This window comes from Bicyclus anynana, chromosome 14 (assembly GCF_947172395.1).
Source record: "Bicyclus anynana chromosome 14, ilBicAnyn1.1, whole genome shotgun sequence".
In the NCBI taxonomy this organism is placed as follows: Eukaryota; Metazoa; Arthropoda; class Insecta; order Lepidoptera; family Nymphalidae; genus Bicyclus; species Bicyclus anynana.
In genome coordinates this window covers 5388174-5405265 of record NC_069096.1, presented here as the reverse complement: position 1 = coordinate 5405265, position 17092 = coordinate 5388174, and the positions used below count along the sequence as shown (strand labels likewise).

Below are 17092 nucleotides of genomic sequence, written 5' to 3'. Positions count from 1 at the left end.
CTAAAATACAAGTTGTTGACCTTTTTTCACACCATTTAACTACACAAAAAGGTATTTCTACGAAGCTCTTTCGACGAACACGATTACAACTATGACACATCGATACTATAGACACACTTTTATAATCGCATTAGATCGTTGATCATATACCTTAACAGAGAAATGACGTCCAGCGAGGTCCTTGAGTAATTAGTCTGAGGCTTAGCAACACCAATGACCTAGCTATGCTGTGACATGCTCCTATACAAACAGTTATTCGATTTATTGCAGCTTTACTTCGTTTAAATAAATCGTGATTTATTTAAAGTAAAGTGTTGTGTGCATTAGATATCCTTTCAACTTAACCAAAAAAGTAGGATCAAAGGAGGTAAGAGAACTGGATTTCATTCAATTGAATGAATAACCTTAAAAAATCTGAACTAATATTAATGTTGTGGAATACTCCCGCGTGGGCGTAGCTACCGCCGTATCAGCCGTATCAATAATACGGGGCACCCGGGCTACAGAGGCCCCTTACGGGGTGTAAAAATGTAATCTAAAATCTCACTTAATCTGGTGCTTCCTTAAAAAAAGAACAACAAACTGTCTAATAGGGTTTCACTTATGAACAAAATGTCAAAGTAAAAAAAATCTATAATATAAAAATGAATCGCAAAATGCGTTGGTAAGCGCATAACTCAACAACGCCTGGACCATTTTGGCCAATTCTTTTTTTAAAATGTTCGTTGAAGTTCTACGATGGTTTTTACGGCGAGAAAAAATCGAATAATTGACGGAAAACCATAAATAGCCCTTTTCTTTTTCCCATACCTACAAATGTTTTCTAAGTAAAACGTAGTCAATGAGAGCTTTATTGTTATCGTATAAAGTTCATATTAATAATAATTAGAAAACGGGGTAGGGAATAAAGAATAATTTGTATTAGAAGATCAACTAGCAATTATTACCGTATACACCCCAATTCTTATACAGCATAAAAAAATTAAAATCCCTATATTAAACATAAATAAATAAATAAATAAAAATAATAGGGAATTACTATTCAAATTATTAAAGATAATATAGGGATGGGGTTGGGTAGGGTAGGGTAGGGGTAGGGTACGGGGTAGGGTATGGTAGGGTAGGGGTAGTTGAAAGTTTACATCGAGTTTCACGCGGACGAAGTCGCGGGCATCCGCTAGTATTATTATAAAAACAAAAAACCCGACTGCTTAATGAACTGTAAAGAAAAAACAAGTAGGTATCACAATATCTGTATGAAGTTTTTTCGACAAAATTGTCTTTTTACGACCTTTGATTTGATACCCATATTATTAAGGGTAAAGTAAAAAAAACTTTTTGAAAATTTATATAGCCTATGTCACTACCACAACTCTAACGAACTCAATGACACCTCACATGTCAAAATCCGTCCAGCCGTATGGGCAGTAGGCCAAAGAAATGGACATAGTACATACACACATACCCACATTCATACGCTCGAAAAACATTACCCTCCTGACGCAGTCGAAAAAAAAAAAGCAATCCTTTTTTCCGGGTTTTAAGCTCAAAAGTTGGAAACATCCTACGTAGGTTAAGTCACTGTCATATTTATTTTAAGTCAGCAATTTTGTTTCTTATGTGAGAAATCTTTAATCATTTGTGGACCCCTCAAAGGCACGCTACGTCACTGTTCCCACGGGATTGAAGGTAGTTAGGAATTCGATAGTTTTCTTTATAGAGCAGGCTTTCACGACTAAAACGAAGGAAATTACAAGCAAACCGTCTCGCTGCCTGGAAAACAGCTTACTTGTCAGACACGTTGACAATGGCTTTCATAAAACATTGCACTGAGTCGCGGCCTCGATAATAAGTTATTGTCCTTTGGACACCAAAATTAAAAATCAAATTAATACGAAGTGCCGAAATGCACTTAAAACCACGTCGTCTACGGATTTCGTTTGTCGAATAAAGACGGAATACCCCACACGTCAGACTAACAGGAGTCGGTAATGACGATTGGCGTCGATCGCTCGTTTTAGAGCTGTACGGTAGCTATTTTCTTAACTACCCACAAATCGGTGATTAATCTACCTACTTAGATTAAGGTGCTATCGAGAACAAATTACAGGTAATCGTAGTAGGGATTTTTACAAATATTATATAGCTAAGGAGTTAGTTTGTTTGTTTGAACGCGCTAATCTTAGGAACTACTGGATAAAATAAAAAAAAAAATCGTCCATTTATCGAGGAAGGCTATTTAACATTAAGTTACGGTCAACAGGAGCGGAGTATCAGTGAAAAACGAAGCAAAAACTGGAAAAAAAAAATAATCTCTTTTCGAAATATTTATAATTCGGTGTGGTTTAGGATCCGGCAAAATCGAAAATCGAGAAATATGTACCTACCTATGTGAAGTAGTGAACACGAAAATGTAATCAATAAAATTGCTTAAGATAGTTTCATTCTGAAAGCAAAATAATTCGACAAAAAAGACTTGCGAAACTTTTAACTATCATCGTTCTAAAAACCGTTCTATTGATTTGTAACAAAAGCAAAGTGTCTCATTTTCACTCCAGTGTTAAATTTAGAACCGTCCCTAACAGCCCGGCTAGCTCAGTCGGTAGAGCATGAGACTCTTAATCTCAGGGTCGTGGGTTCGAGCCCCACGTTGGGCGAAATTTTTTATTTAATTTTGTTTTATCTAAGCATTAAATGACATTTTAATTTTGGCATCTTACTAACATAAAGTTCAAATTAGAATCACTAAGCCAAAAAGCGTAAAACAACGGGTTTATGATTCTTACTAAAGTGTTTTTCCTGATAGCATGGGTACGGTAACAGTCGCCTGTATGACGTTCATAATACGTACTATTAAGTGAATCGCGGCAAACTTTCAAGAGTGAAACGAACTGTCACCCGCACCATCCTACATGATACGAACGAACCATGCTGCTACAATGCGGGTAAGCGACTAAATCACATAACAGACTAATAATAACAATGTTCAACTTTGTTCCACTAGATTCCAGGAAACCAAGATTTTTTTTTAAATTATTAATTCATCTATAATCAATAACGCTCTATTAACTGCAAATTGCCGTGATAGCCCAGTGGATATGACCTCTGCCTCCGATTCCGGAAGGTGTGGGTTCGAATCCAATCCGGGGCATGCACCTCCAACTTTTCAGTTGTGTGCATTTTAAGAAATTAAATATTACGTGTCTCAATCGGTGAAGGAAAACATCGTGAGGAAACCTGCATGCCGGAGAATTATCTTAATTCTCTGCGCGTGTGAAGTCTGCCAATCCGCATTGGGCCAGCGTGGTGGACTATTGGCCTTACCCCTCTCATTCTGAGAGGAGACTGGAACTCAGCAGTGAGCCGAATATGGGTTGGGTTGATGACGACGAACTGCAAATTTACACTACTATTAGGATTTTCTAGAGAAACATGTTTAAAATGGGGCTCATAAAAATTGTTTTTTTTTACATCAACTTAGGAAACACTTAAGCTTGAAAAGTGCTCTCTCCCTCCGATAAGTACAGTATGCTTGCTAAGTGATTTATTACATAACATTAGCCGGGTTATCTCAGCATGTTTACTGCCTATAATACTCTGAAATAGCTACTGATAAGCTTTTATCTGACGTCCTCGCTCATCTTTGTATTTTTGAATTTTAAATGAACTTTAAGTTTTTTTTTAGTTACTACACGTTAGCCCTTGACAACAATCTCACCTGATGGTAAGTGATGATGCAATCTAAAATGGAAGCTAACTTATTAGTAGGATGTAAATCCATCACCGTGATATTATATACAAAAAATATTTTTTTAAATATTTTTGGCCATGATAGTTTATAATCTTTTTATAAATTATCTGTTTCATGACGTCACTTTAACAAATCTTAAACTAAACGGAGCGTTTAAAAATTAGTTTAACGTCGAGTACATCAAGTGACGTCACAAAATGGACGACAACGTTTTTGACGTTTGGAAGATTTGCAAAAAAATTCGTGATATTTAAATTAAGTTTTATAAGAAATCCTTATCTTTTATTGATTGATATCGATATATTTCAGACCCTTATTCCATGTACGAAATTAATATTGTTTATATTAAATTTCATATGAGTCAACTACCCTATTATATATACCAAGTTTTGTTAAACCTTTTATTTATTTTATCATGGCAGCAGAAAAGGTATTGTATGCCACTGGACATAATTAGCCATTGCAGTGCTCATTACGTGACAATGGCATAAATACCTACTGTCGTAAATGTAGCATAGTAATAGTATGTATCATTAGATAAAAATGTACGGGATGCTGGACATAAGTGGATGTTATATCGATTTTTAAATTGCATTTTATAAAATTAATACAAAATGTGTCATCATTGTCGATGATTCACCGACATTTTGTCGGCAAGTTTGTCGGCTATTATAATGATAGTACTAAACAGATAATATTATAGTTTACATTATATAACAATAGGTAGGTAATAACGGTCTATGGCCTAATTAATTCTTTAATTTAATTCGTTGACACTGTTTTAACAATCATCTAACAACAACCGTATGAAGTATCTTTAATAGATCCTAGAAAATGCAAACAAAACATGAAAAAAAACAGTAAAATTATACTGTTTTTTTTCATGTTTTGTTTGCATTTTTTTTTAATTATTTTCTATTATACCTAACTTTTTGTTTATCCCTTCCCTAGAGAATCACTTAGAATAAAACATAACGAAGTGATAATAATAACTAACTAGAATAATTATAGATGACAAAAACTTTGCTGCTGTAGTTAAAAGTTTACTTTAGAAAAATACATTTGCTATAGTTATTAAAAATTACCAATCCATATCCTCTCGGTGTTTAGGGCACGAACCTTTACCACAGAAAACATATGCCTTTACCATATAGTGGGAGTGGAACACTGTAATTTAAAGCATTTTAGCATTAATAAATCACTGCACAAAATGATATATATATAATACAGACAGATAGATAATAATATTTTGAGATTTCTCCGCAGTAGTTGAGTAAAAGTTTACCCTATTTTTTTACCCCATTTTGGTTTTAAAAACACAAAATTGTACTTTACCCAAATCAAATCAAAAATCATTTATTTTAAGGAGGCTCAGTTTACAAGTACTTTTGATACGTCAGTTGACTATTTGTAAAGATTCTACCACCAATTCGGAAGGCAGGTTCTGCTGAGAAGAAATCGGCCAAAAACTCAACAGTTGCTCTTTTAAAAAAAAACTTACAGTATTATATTAAAATTTCTTATAGTTTTACTTTTTGTATGAAGGTGGAAGCTGATCCAATGGCCTCCAAGCGCTTTTATCTTTAAGAAACTCAACAATATTGTAGTAACCTCGACTAAGTAAATGTTTTTTAACACATAGTTCTTTCTAAAGAGAAACATTTAAAAAGCTTTTCTACAACACAACACCAAGTCAATCAACAAACCTCACGACGCCCTGTGAAACAATCGCAGTAAACGAACGCGGGCCGATTAAGCTTCCCTTGTACGCTTTTTAAGCCACACAACCCTTTGTTCACTCCATATCCAATTATCTGGTACGTCCGCGCCCAAAGTCCCTTTACACAATTCATTCCAGTGTCCCGATCAGATTTAACGGTTATTTGACATATGGCCTTGACTAGTCGCTCATTATTACGAGTAGTACTAGCTTTTGTACGTGACTTCGTCCAGGTTTCTTTATTGGGCAATTTGATTGATGAGTAGGTGTAAGGGATGATATTTCGTATGAGTCTTTTATTTTTAAAATTATATATTTTTCATGAAATTTTGTACATCACAAAATGTAATTTGGTTAAACTTTTGTTTTTTGTTTATAACCCTCTTAAAAGTAACAATAGGGAATAAAAGTTTATTAAAACGCTCATTTTCTTAGTGAATTCATAAAAATTAATGGATTTCTTTCTAATAAGAGAACAGACTAAAGACTAACTAATAAGGGAACAAACTAAACTAAACAAACTAAAGGCTAAAAACTCACAAAAATGGGTGATTCTTAAATCTTTTATTATTGCGCTGCAAATAAAATGTAATGTAAATAAAATAAAATGTAATTTTGTACTTGCAAAACGAAGCCATTTAAGATATTTTCCGATTATCCGTAAAAAAATGCTGCGACGACAAAACAAATAGTGTAGATATAGACGATGTGTTTTAATCGAAAAGAAACGTATCTACAATTTACGCATTTATTGTGTATCTTCCAAATCGGATGTAACTGTTTCATTGCACATGCATCGCCTTAAGAAATGAAAATTAACTCGTCGTGTTCCCGTTACATTGGTTTAAACAATACCACGCCTACGTAAGGAGATTACAGAGATCGCGAATCACTGATAAAATTTATAGCACACTGAGGAACTAAGCTGGAAATACAAAAGCGAACTAAAAAGGTTTTGATGTGTTTTTTACATCCATTAAAATTGTCCACCAATGAGAGACGTTGTAAGATTCACAAATGGATGGGTAGGTACATAAGGTATAGAGTACTCGAAGTTACAGATGTTAATACATGACAAAAGTAACATATTATATTTTATTATTAGATAAATGTCTTGGATAACTCATCATAGGTACATAAATAGTAATAAATTGCAGGAACGTGTCAACCATTCATTCATAGGATGACGAATGATTGATATATTCGCGTGATTGATAGCGATCTCACCTGATATAGGATACGGTGTAAATATTTCAAATGTACATAATATTATGTACTTAAGACGACTAAATGGCCAAATTTATTGACTCTACCTACTCAAATAAATATTTACTCACTCATATATTTGTTTGAGGATTACTTAGATGCATATTATTTACTATTAGGTCATTACTGAAATATTTTCATTAATGACCTAATAGTACGTAGTAGTAGCGGAGCCGAACATAATATTTTTGGATTTAATTGAGCACGACATTTGAATTGTATTACAATATGAATGTACAGAGTGGATTGCATTACATGTATGGACCCTTAAGTGGTAAGCAATTGTAAGTATGTTTAGAGCAACTCAAAAATAACTAAGTTCAGAAATATTTAACCAGCTCTTCAGATTAGTGTATGGGTTAGCTACCCTGCCCATCTACTCTGCTTCTGCGCCCAAACCCCCTGGTGACGCTGCTAAGGTCCAATAAGGAGCCTACGGCACTTACACAATCAGAAAAAAACAAAAAAAAGTTAGCTGCTATAAAAAGCGTGAAATTCGAAAATCCATTGATTCCAACGTAACCTACGGGAATTGAAGGGTTAGGTAGGAACTTAAAACATTGAAAAATAAAAACCTTGTACCTACCTATAGTTACCCGTATCTCTGTCAGAGTAAAGTCTCTGTTCTCGAGCCTCGAGCTTTCTTTTTTTCATCTACTCTATTTCCTTACCGAGAAACCGAGTTTGGAGTTACTTCGCAGCATATTTATACCCTCAAGATAATAATTTAAACACCGTTAAGTTAGATTAAGCCAGAAGTTATAACTTATAACACACGAGGCGTGCCACAGCCATGTCTGTACAGATTATCCCATAACTGCAAGAACATGCGTCACGGATCCATGCTGATATGGCTGTGGGGTGTGGTGATCATAAATCTTTTGACCTCGCTGTTTACAGTTAAATATTCTTACAAGCTACTTCATAAAGTTCTCCTAACATATTTTAAGATTGAGATTTTTTATTCTAAATTATGTAATCGTCAATTATTTATTAAAATATAAAAAAGACGCCACACGGTTTTACCCGCGTTGTTTTTGCGGCTTTAAGGCTTAAAGTCAAAGATTTTCTAATAACTGTTGTTGCGTAGAGCACTCGGGGGTAGTATAGCTTCCCAACAGTAAATTATTTTTTTAAATTGGTTCAGTAGTTCCGGAGCCTATTCAATGCAAACAAATAAACAATCAAATCTTTCCTCTATAAAATATTAGTTGCAATGATGTTAAATACTGGTAACAAGCGGAAGGCGGTGAGACTGGATAATTTCATTATGCAATTATTTGGCAGCGCCATCTATTGGTGAGTAGAGTAACTACCTCGAAGTTCATATCATAATGTTTCATTAGTTTTTAGCTAGATGGTGCTTTAAGATACATACATCTTAAAATGTTATGTCTTTTATATAATTTAATAAGTTAATTTTAATCCGTTTATAGGTAAGTCAGCCGTTTTTATATTTATACATAAGTCATCATTATTTTAATAATCTAGTTTGTGAAGAATTCTAGTAGCCTAATATTAAGTAAAATTTCAACTACACTGGCATCGCCGAAATAGCTCAGTTGGGAGAGCGTTAGACTGAAGATCTAAAGGTCCCCGGTTCAATCCCGGGTTTCGGCAGGATTGCTTTTTGTAAATTATTATTATTATGCTATAATCAAAATTCTGTCTATATTTTGCACTGGTTTTACGAAATGAATGATCGTTTTAGCTTCTTAGCTAGCTATTCGTAATAGACAGAAACGAAAAATTAATAATAAAAAGAACAACTAAATATAACTATAAAAAAAGGATGCATCGGCCGGGAATCGAACCCGGGCCGCCCGCGTGGCAGGCGAGCATTCTACCACTGAACCACCGATGCTTGTTGCAAATTGATGAAAATATCATAGATTTTCGATACAAGTGTCATATTATATATAAAAAAACTACCGGTAAGAGTATCATTCACGAGATCATTGCATACGTAATGTAAGTCGGACGAGACGGGACGATAAGTTTTGGAAAACATCATTGTTTCATCTATAATACTAATATTATAAAGCTTGTTTGTTTGAACGCGCTGATCTCAGGAACTACCTACTCGTCTGATTAAAAAAAATATTTTAGTGTTAGACAGCCCATTTATCGAGGAAGGCTATATTGTATCCCTGTATTCCTTCTGGAACGGGAACCACGCGGGGGAAACCGCGCGGCGTCTACTAGTACAAAATAATATACCAAAATGATCGCGATCGCGACTCACGGATGCATGAACGGATGGGACAACGATGTATCCCGCAAGAAACGGTAAAATATCGTTCACAACGATAAGTTGACGACCGTCGTTGTCGTCTTTAGCGAGGCATCGGTTCTCAGGTTAGACGCGGGCTTACTGCCGGCTAGGCCATTTTATAAGGTTTCTTATTTGGTCCAGGTCTGGCTGGTGGAAAGCTTCAGCCGTGGCTAGTTACCACCCTACCGCCAAAGACGTACCGCCAAGCGATTTAGCGTTCCGATACGATGCCGTGTAGAACCTGGGATCGAACCCAGGACCTCCGTCTTGTAAATCGACCGCGCATACCACTGCGCCACGGAAGCCGTCAGACTTCATAGATGCACTGCCTATGCCTACAATGTGCATACAAAACTGTTTCAGAGGAGTTTTCCATTTTGTACAATCTTTACGTATAATGCTAACCTGAGTTATAAACCTTGTGCGTGCCACTGGTTATACAAGCCCTTGTTCACTATGCAAAGTATGTATGCTTATATTATAAAGCTGAAGAGTTTGTTTGTTTCATTGAACGCGCTAAACTCAGGAACCACTTGTCCGATTTGAAAAATTCTTTCAGTGTTAGATAGCCCATTTATCAAGGAAGGCTATAGGCTATATATTATCCCCGTATTCCTACGGGAACAGGAACCACGCGCGTGAAAACGCGCGGTGTCAGCTAGTGTTGTAATATTTCAAAACAGTTATTCCCAAAAAAAAAGTGGAATGATTTAAATAAAATAATGCACCAATAAACTATGCAGTATGTACCTGTGAATGGTACCATAAGCATAACGGTAAGAGCCCATAAAACGTATATCGACAGCGCATCAATTCGTGATTGGAGATATAAATCTTCACGAATCAAATCAAATACGCGAAATGTCTTTTTTTAATACTTAGAAACGGGTAACGTTATTTTTTTACAACGTTCTTGGAAGGCAAGACTTATATAAACATAGTATAATAAAAAACATAGTAAAAACCACATACCTACATTTTATGAATAGAATATGTTTTTAATATATTGTATTATCTACGTAATAATCCATAATCTACGTGTATAATAGACAATATATATATATTGTCTATTATACACGTAGATTATGGATTATTACGTAGATAATACAATAATGTATAATAATGTATAATAGACAATATATATATATTGTCTATTATAATTATATTGTACAAGCTGATTTAAGATAAAGTAGTATGTGTACTTACTTAGATAATACTTAACTTACTTATGTTTGGGTTTGGAAGGTTGAGTGCCTCCACCATGTTTCCCTCGATATTGGTAGGTATGCTTAGAGTAACATAAAACTTCATCAGAAATACTCAACCATAGATTGCGTCACAAAGGTAAACTAACGCCTCGAATTTTCACTCGGGTTTCGTTACTCTTTATAACATCAATCTGCAAGCGAAAGTACCGTCAAAATCGGTCCTGCGGCTTCAGAGATCAGAACAAATAGACAATTTTTTTTTAAATAGATAAGAATACGTCTATTTCATATATCAAAAGAATGCAGAATCGTAATTTGCTGTTGCTTTACTGAGTTCAAAACTGTAAACAGAATGCAGTCCTCGTATTATGCACACTCAATATCATAGCGCCTGGTCTATAGAGTAGTGTGCAACAATTTCTTTTTATTTTGACATTAATATTATATAACAATCACACCTTCTTTTAAAGTTCCTTACTTTTTTGTGAACATACAAAAAATTCTCGAAACATATGACTGAATGCACAGACATTATTTTTAATTCTTTAAAAAACACCCTCAACGACTCTTTAAAGATATTTTTTTTATGGACAGAATTGAAAAAGCTTTTGACGAAACCGTAAATGTGACGTCAACTTTAACGTTTTCGTCTAAAGTTTCAAGAATCAATTGTACATCAGACAATTTGTAACTGCAAGATGATCTGTACACAAATTGTATCGACAATAGGCCGTCCTCATTGAGAGGTCACATCCAATAGGCACAACGAGACAGAGTCACTGGGTTAGCCGCTGCCCAAGGTCGAGGCGAGCCCAAATCCTTTGAATGTGAAGTCAATCCATATCAATCAAAGTCAATCAAGTCTCCTCCTGTTTTACAACCACTTGGTCCTCCTCCACTTTGTTTTTAACCCTCTACCAAGGTAAGCGGTTTATGGCTCATCATTAGCAACCCATTTTTCGGGTTGTTGAGCACGAGTCTCCTCTCCGAATGAGAGGGCCATAGTCCACCACGCAGGCCTAATGCGGATTGGCAGACTTCACATACGTAGAGAATTAAAGATCTCAGATATGCAGGTTTCCTCTCGATGTTTTTCGTTCATCGTTTGAGACACGTGATTTCTTAAAATGCACATAACTGAAAAGTTGGAGGTGCATGCCCCGGACCGGGTTCGAGCCTACGCTCTCCGAATCGAAGGCAGAGGTCATATCCTCTGGGCTATAGATAGCGTATGCTAGTCGATCAGCATTGCTGTTCTGTATTCTCTTCACCTTCATCTTTGCCTGTCTAACACGATACTATAGACAGAAAGCGATAGATACAAATTAGCATGTGTTATTGGAATGTTTGCTTTGAGCATGCTTATTGCTTATTCAAGAGCATACTTAAAAATAGCTTACTTAATACTTATTGCTAGCAAATGTAAACTGATGATAAACATGCTCGTATGGAGCATACTTAATAGCACGTTTTTAGCATGCTATTTTAGAGCATACTAGCTGACTCCGCACGGTTTCACCCGCGTGGTTCCCGTTCCCGTAGGCATATGAGGATAATTTTATAGCCTATAGCCTTCCTCGATAAATGGGCTATCTAACACTGAAAGAATTTTTCAAATCGGACAAGTAGTTCCTGAGATTAGCGCGTTCAAACAAACAACTCTTCAGCTTTATAATATTAGTATAGATATAGTGCCTTTAGGTAGTCTAATTGAAATGAATAAACTTTGACTTTGATGTATTGCTCAGATTTTAAAAGAACGGATGTAAGGCGTAACAAACACTGAGAGGACTAAATAATCTAGTACTTATTATGACCTAGTAAATTCCTGTTGTAGATAGGACCAGCCTTCGCAAGTCGTAATGAATGAACGGAGAGAAATTTTATTGTACTCGTAAGCTTGAAACACGCCCCACACCTTGTAAAGCTCCCAGTACATACACCAATGCGATCTATCGTTATAATGCTTCTGTTATATAATAATACCAGTAAAGTAATTGATATACATATAAGCTTCGATAGTCTTAATTGTTTTAAAAAGAAATTTAAATACTATTGCTTTGCAAATCCTGATTTAGACCTTGCGTCTTCTTTACCTAGAGTTAGATAGTGTTTTGTTTTTTGTTCTATACACACATATTGCGTTTTACATGTAGTTTAACTTTAATCTAAATTTAATATTGTTCTTTGTACATTAGAATTCTGTATTAATTATAAATTATATTATATTATTATACCTAGTTCGAACTACTTTCTTGTTTTAGTCGGGTGCCAACGATTTTTGGTTTCACCGCCCAAAAATCGTTTGTACTCGGCTGGATTACTGTTGTAGTGCGAACTAGGCCTTATCCTTATCCTTAGTACATGCTGTGACAACCAATAAGTGGGTCTGCTATAATTACCGTAACTTACATATTTCTTTATATTTTATTATAAGATTTTATTGTAACCTGTTGGTGTCCTGTTTAAAATAAATAAATAAATAAATACTACGGAACAGGTGGGCTATTCTGTAACAACGTTTTTACGAAGTCACCTATATCTCACTGTCTAAGACTATACTATAAAAAGAGAAAGACATAGGTAAATTCGAAATTCGCACTTGAGTTGTACAATACATTGTTACAGAATAGACTTCCAGGCCTCCCTACTGATAGGAATGGGGATATGTGGCTTATACTCACCACAGCACGTTGGTGTTAAGAGTAATAAAATGTTGACGGCTTCCGTGGCGCAGTGGTATGCACGGTGGATTTACAAAACGGAGGTCCTGGGTTCGATCCCCGGCAGTGCAGATTAAGATTTTCTTAATCACTCCAGGTCTGGCTGGTGGGAGGCTTCGGCCGTGGCTAGTTACCACCCTACCGGCAAAGACGTACCGCCAAGCAATTTAGCGTTCCGGTACGATATCGTGTAGAAACTGAAAGGGGTGTGGATTTAATCCTCCTCCTAACAAGTAAGCCCGCTTCCATCTTAGACTGCATCATCACTTACCATCAGGTGAGATTGTAGTCAAGGGCTAACTTGTAAAGAATAAAAAAAAATGTTAAATTCTTAAACGGCGACTATCAGATGTTAATGATAATGACCGAGACCGACAAATTAGCGTGTTCACCGAAGCACGGGGGTGTAACACTATTAACTGAATTTTGAACTGAGCTCAGGATGTTTTTTAGCCCGACCTACGACTCAAACCCAGGACGCCGTGCCACATGGGCTAAGCATAGGACAAGTGGACTAAGTCCAATAGTCGTATTTGTTTATTTTTATATTACTAACCGACGACTCGCGTAGCTAGCGTAGTTCCCGTTCCCGTAAGAATACGGATATAAAATATAGCCTATAACACTCACAAATAACGTGGCTTACTACCGGCAAAAGAATTTTCAAAATCGTTTCAGTAGATCCAGAGATTACCCCTACACACAAAGTTTCTACGTCGTCGTTATCAACCCATATTCGGAGCTCGAGTTCCTCACACAATGAGAGGGGTTAAGACAATAGTTCACCACGCTGGCCCAATGCGGATTGGCAGACTTCACACACGCAGAGAATTAAGAAAATTCTCTGGTATGCAGGTTTCCTCACGATGTTTTCCTTTACCGATTGAGACACGTGATATTTAATTTCTTAAAATGCACGCAACTGAAAAGTTGGCGGTGCATGCCCCGGACCGGATTCGAACTCACACTCTCTGGAATCGGAGGCAGAGGTCATATCCACAAGGCTATCACGGCTCTTACACAAAGTTAAGTTAAGAATAATAATACTTCTATTTCTTGTTACATCTACCTGATTACTAATAATTATTATGTGCGTTTCAAATCTACAATCTACACCACGTAAGGTAAAATAATAACCCACCAATCTAGTTGATAACTAATGGATCCACCTCTTAATATCGTAGGCGAGAAACACGTACTATATCTTAGTCATTTGGTCATGCCCAAGGCAGAGGTTGGGTTGTCGACCGGTCTACTCTACGCAGCTGCAAATAACTTACTCTTAGGCACAGATTAATCAATAATAGGCAGATGGAGTGTACGGAACACGACGGTGTCGTACCCGTCACAAATACAAAATTCAAAAACGAATACATTCTCGAGTCAGTAGGTACGACACGAAGCGTCACATGAGTAATTTTCAATATTATTCAAGAAAAATGGCGTCTTATATGTTTATAAATATTATAAAAATTGTTCTCAAAAACTAAAGAAATAAGATAGAGTATTTTTTTTTTGTTTTTATTGATTATTATATTAATTTACGTAATTGTTGTTAGTGTTAAATTTTGAAAAACAAATTATGAAAAAAGTTTGTATATGTCGATGTCAAGGAGACGCGTTTATTTTTAATTCAAAAAGTTTCAAAATTAATTTATTTTAAGTAGGCTCAGTTTACGAGCACTTTTGATACGTCAGTTGACTATTTGTAAAGATTCTACCACCGGTTCGGAAGGCAGGTTCTGCTGGGAAGAAACCGGCAAGAAAGTCAACAGTTGCTCTTTAAAAAAACTCATACAATATTATAATTTACAATTGATGATTGAATTGATTTTATGGGCTCACACCGCCTTCCCCACGCTATTTGTAAAGACTCACTCTGTATCGTCTTTACTCTGTGCTCTTAGGGCTAAGTTGTTAAGTGTAACGACCAATTTCTCTGCGATTATCAAGTAGGTACTTACACACAATTTTATTACCTACTTTATAACAATCATTCGCCTGTTTACGACAAAAAAATTTGAATAACCCTTCGGGGGTTATTCAAATTTTTTTGTCATGAAATTATTAATTACACTCTCGATCAGGTATATTTCAATGGGCTTTCTTTGAGACACTCGATTATATTTCCAGACATTCGGTTACTCTTCCTCACTCTCACTTCCACAACTTTTAAACGGCTCAACCGATTTTCATCAAACATGTCTAAGAACACTCGCGCATAAGTCACCTTTAATAAAAAAAACTTAATAATTAAAACTAATTGAAATCCCTTCATCCGTTCGGGAGTTATGGTGCCACAGACAATCAGATACATTAAACTTACAACCAGGGGCGGATTATCCGTAAGGCAAACTAGGCACGTGCCTAGGGGCGTGTAGTTACAAGCGGCGCGCAAGCTCAGAATTTTTAAATACAAAAAAAATAACATATCAATTTTTAAGAACTAAATGCTGATCCTAGTTTAAAAAATAAACTTAAAATGAATAACCTAAATCAGTTGATATATTTATAACACACCATCACCTGTCAACACACATTAAGGCTTATTTCCCAGAGCAGAGAATAATCATGAATTTCAATATTGGATAGAAGCAGGCGTTACTTTGCGGAAGTTCATCATGATTATATAATGATTTATTTATTTTGCTATCATCCGCGAAAAGCCGACGATCCCATGCGACAACGTCACTCAGGTCCGGCAAAATACTCTCTACGTGCAATTGCACGTTGTAGAGTCAACATCTCCTGAGGATGCTCCGGTTTCGGGGTGAAACGTACGTAGAGAGTATTTTGCCGGACCTGAGTGACGTTGTCGCATGGGTTCGTCGACTTTTCGCGGATGATAGCAAAATAAATAAATCATTATATAATCATGAATTTCAATGTTCGTTCTGTTGTCCTTCTTGATTTATACACAGTTATAATGTCATATTTCATTCGCGCATTAGCGTAAGTGCAAGGGTCCTGGTCTACTTAAGTCTAGGGTTTGATGATACAACGTCATCGTAATTGCAAAAACAACTAGTAAAAATTTATAGTATTATGATGACCATTTACGGCCGATACAGGGGCGCCGATAAAGTGATTGCCTAGGGCACTCTGGACCTTTAATCCGCCACTGCTTATAACCCTCTTAATGCGTCTCGGGATGCTCGACTAAAGTGATAATTTAAACCTGGTGCCTTTTACGTGAGAGAAACGGAAGCCAGACAGAGTGGCGCCGTAACGCGTTACGTTACGAAACGGTTTACCCTCCCATAAGAAGTTATCATTTCAAAAAATTATAATTGTATTCACGAAGCTTATTATCAGGCCTCTGCATGCCTATCATTATGATTATGGCATATCTCTCTCCTTATAGTTGAAAGGATTTGTAGTTTAAACCCACCATGCTGCTGCTGCAGCTGGGATGGACTTTACAACACACGTATTTTTTTATTCTTTACAAGTTAGCCCTTAACTACAATCTCAGCTGATGGTAAGTGATGATGCAATCTAAGATGATAACAGGTAAATTATTAGGAGGAGGATGAAAATTCACACCCCTTTCGATTTCTACACGACATCGTACCGGAACGCTAAATCGATTAGCGGTACGTCTTTGCCAGTATGGTAGTAGTAGCTAGCTGAAGCCTCCCACCAACCAACACACCAATTAAGAAACCTCTATCTGCCTACCTGGGGATCGAACATAGGACCTCCGTCTTGTAAATCCACTGCGCACACCACTGCGCCACGGAGGCTTTCAATCGTATGTAGTCGTATGTATCCGAAGCACGGAGGTGCATCAGCAACTTCAGGGTAGGGGTAGGGTAGGTGTAGGGTAGGGTAGAGTAGGGGTAGGATAGGGGTAGGGTAATGTAGTGTAGGAATAGGGAAGAAGTGCACATATAAGTCAAAGCGAAGCTTGACCGGGTCCGCTATTATTAGTATATACCTATATATTAACTGAGGCATGTCTGGCTATCGCAGACTCTAAGTTCAATAGGCAAGTGTGAAAATACGTTACGGTACATTATTCGAAAATAGTCAAAAACAATAATTCTCTTTACACACCCTTATAGTAATATTCCATAGATGCCCTTAATGATAACACTAGAATGGATATAATCAGACATACGATAACATCTTCATTTCATCATTACA

General features: G+C 36.3%; 3 non-coding genes across 3 annotated transcripts; 2 read left to right on the top strand and 1 right to left on the bottom strand.

The window, feature by feature from the left end:
- The first annotated feature begins 2584 nt into the window (after positions 1-2584).
- Positions 2585-2657, top strand: Trnak-cuu (transfer RNA lysine (anticodon CUU)). The gene has a single exon. It is a non-coding gene; the product is annotated as a tRNA-Lys (tRNA).
- A 5627-nt stretch (positions 2658-8284) lies between these two features.
- Trnaf-gaa (transfer RNA phenylalanine (anticodon GAA)) lies at positions 8285-8357 on the top strand. Its single transcript has one exon. It is a non-coding gene; the product is annotated as a tRNA-Phe (tRNA).
- Positions 8358-8530: 173 nt separating this feature from the next.
- Positions 8531-8601, bottom strand: Trnag-gcc (transfer RNA glycine (anticodon GCC)). The gene has a single exon. It is a non-coding gene; the product is annotated as a tRNA-Gly (tRNA).
- Between the last annotated feature and the right edge of the window lie 8491 nt (positions 8602-17092).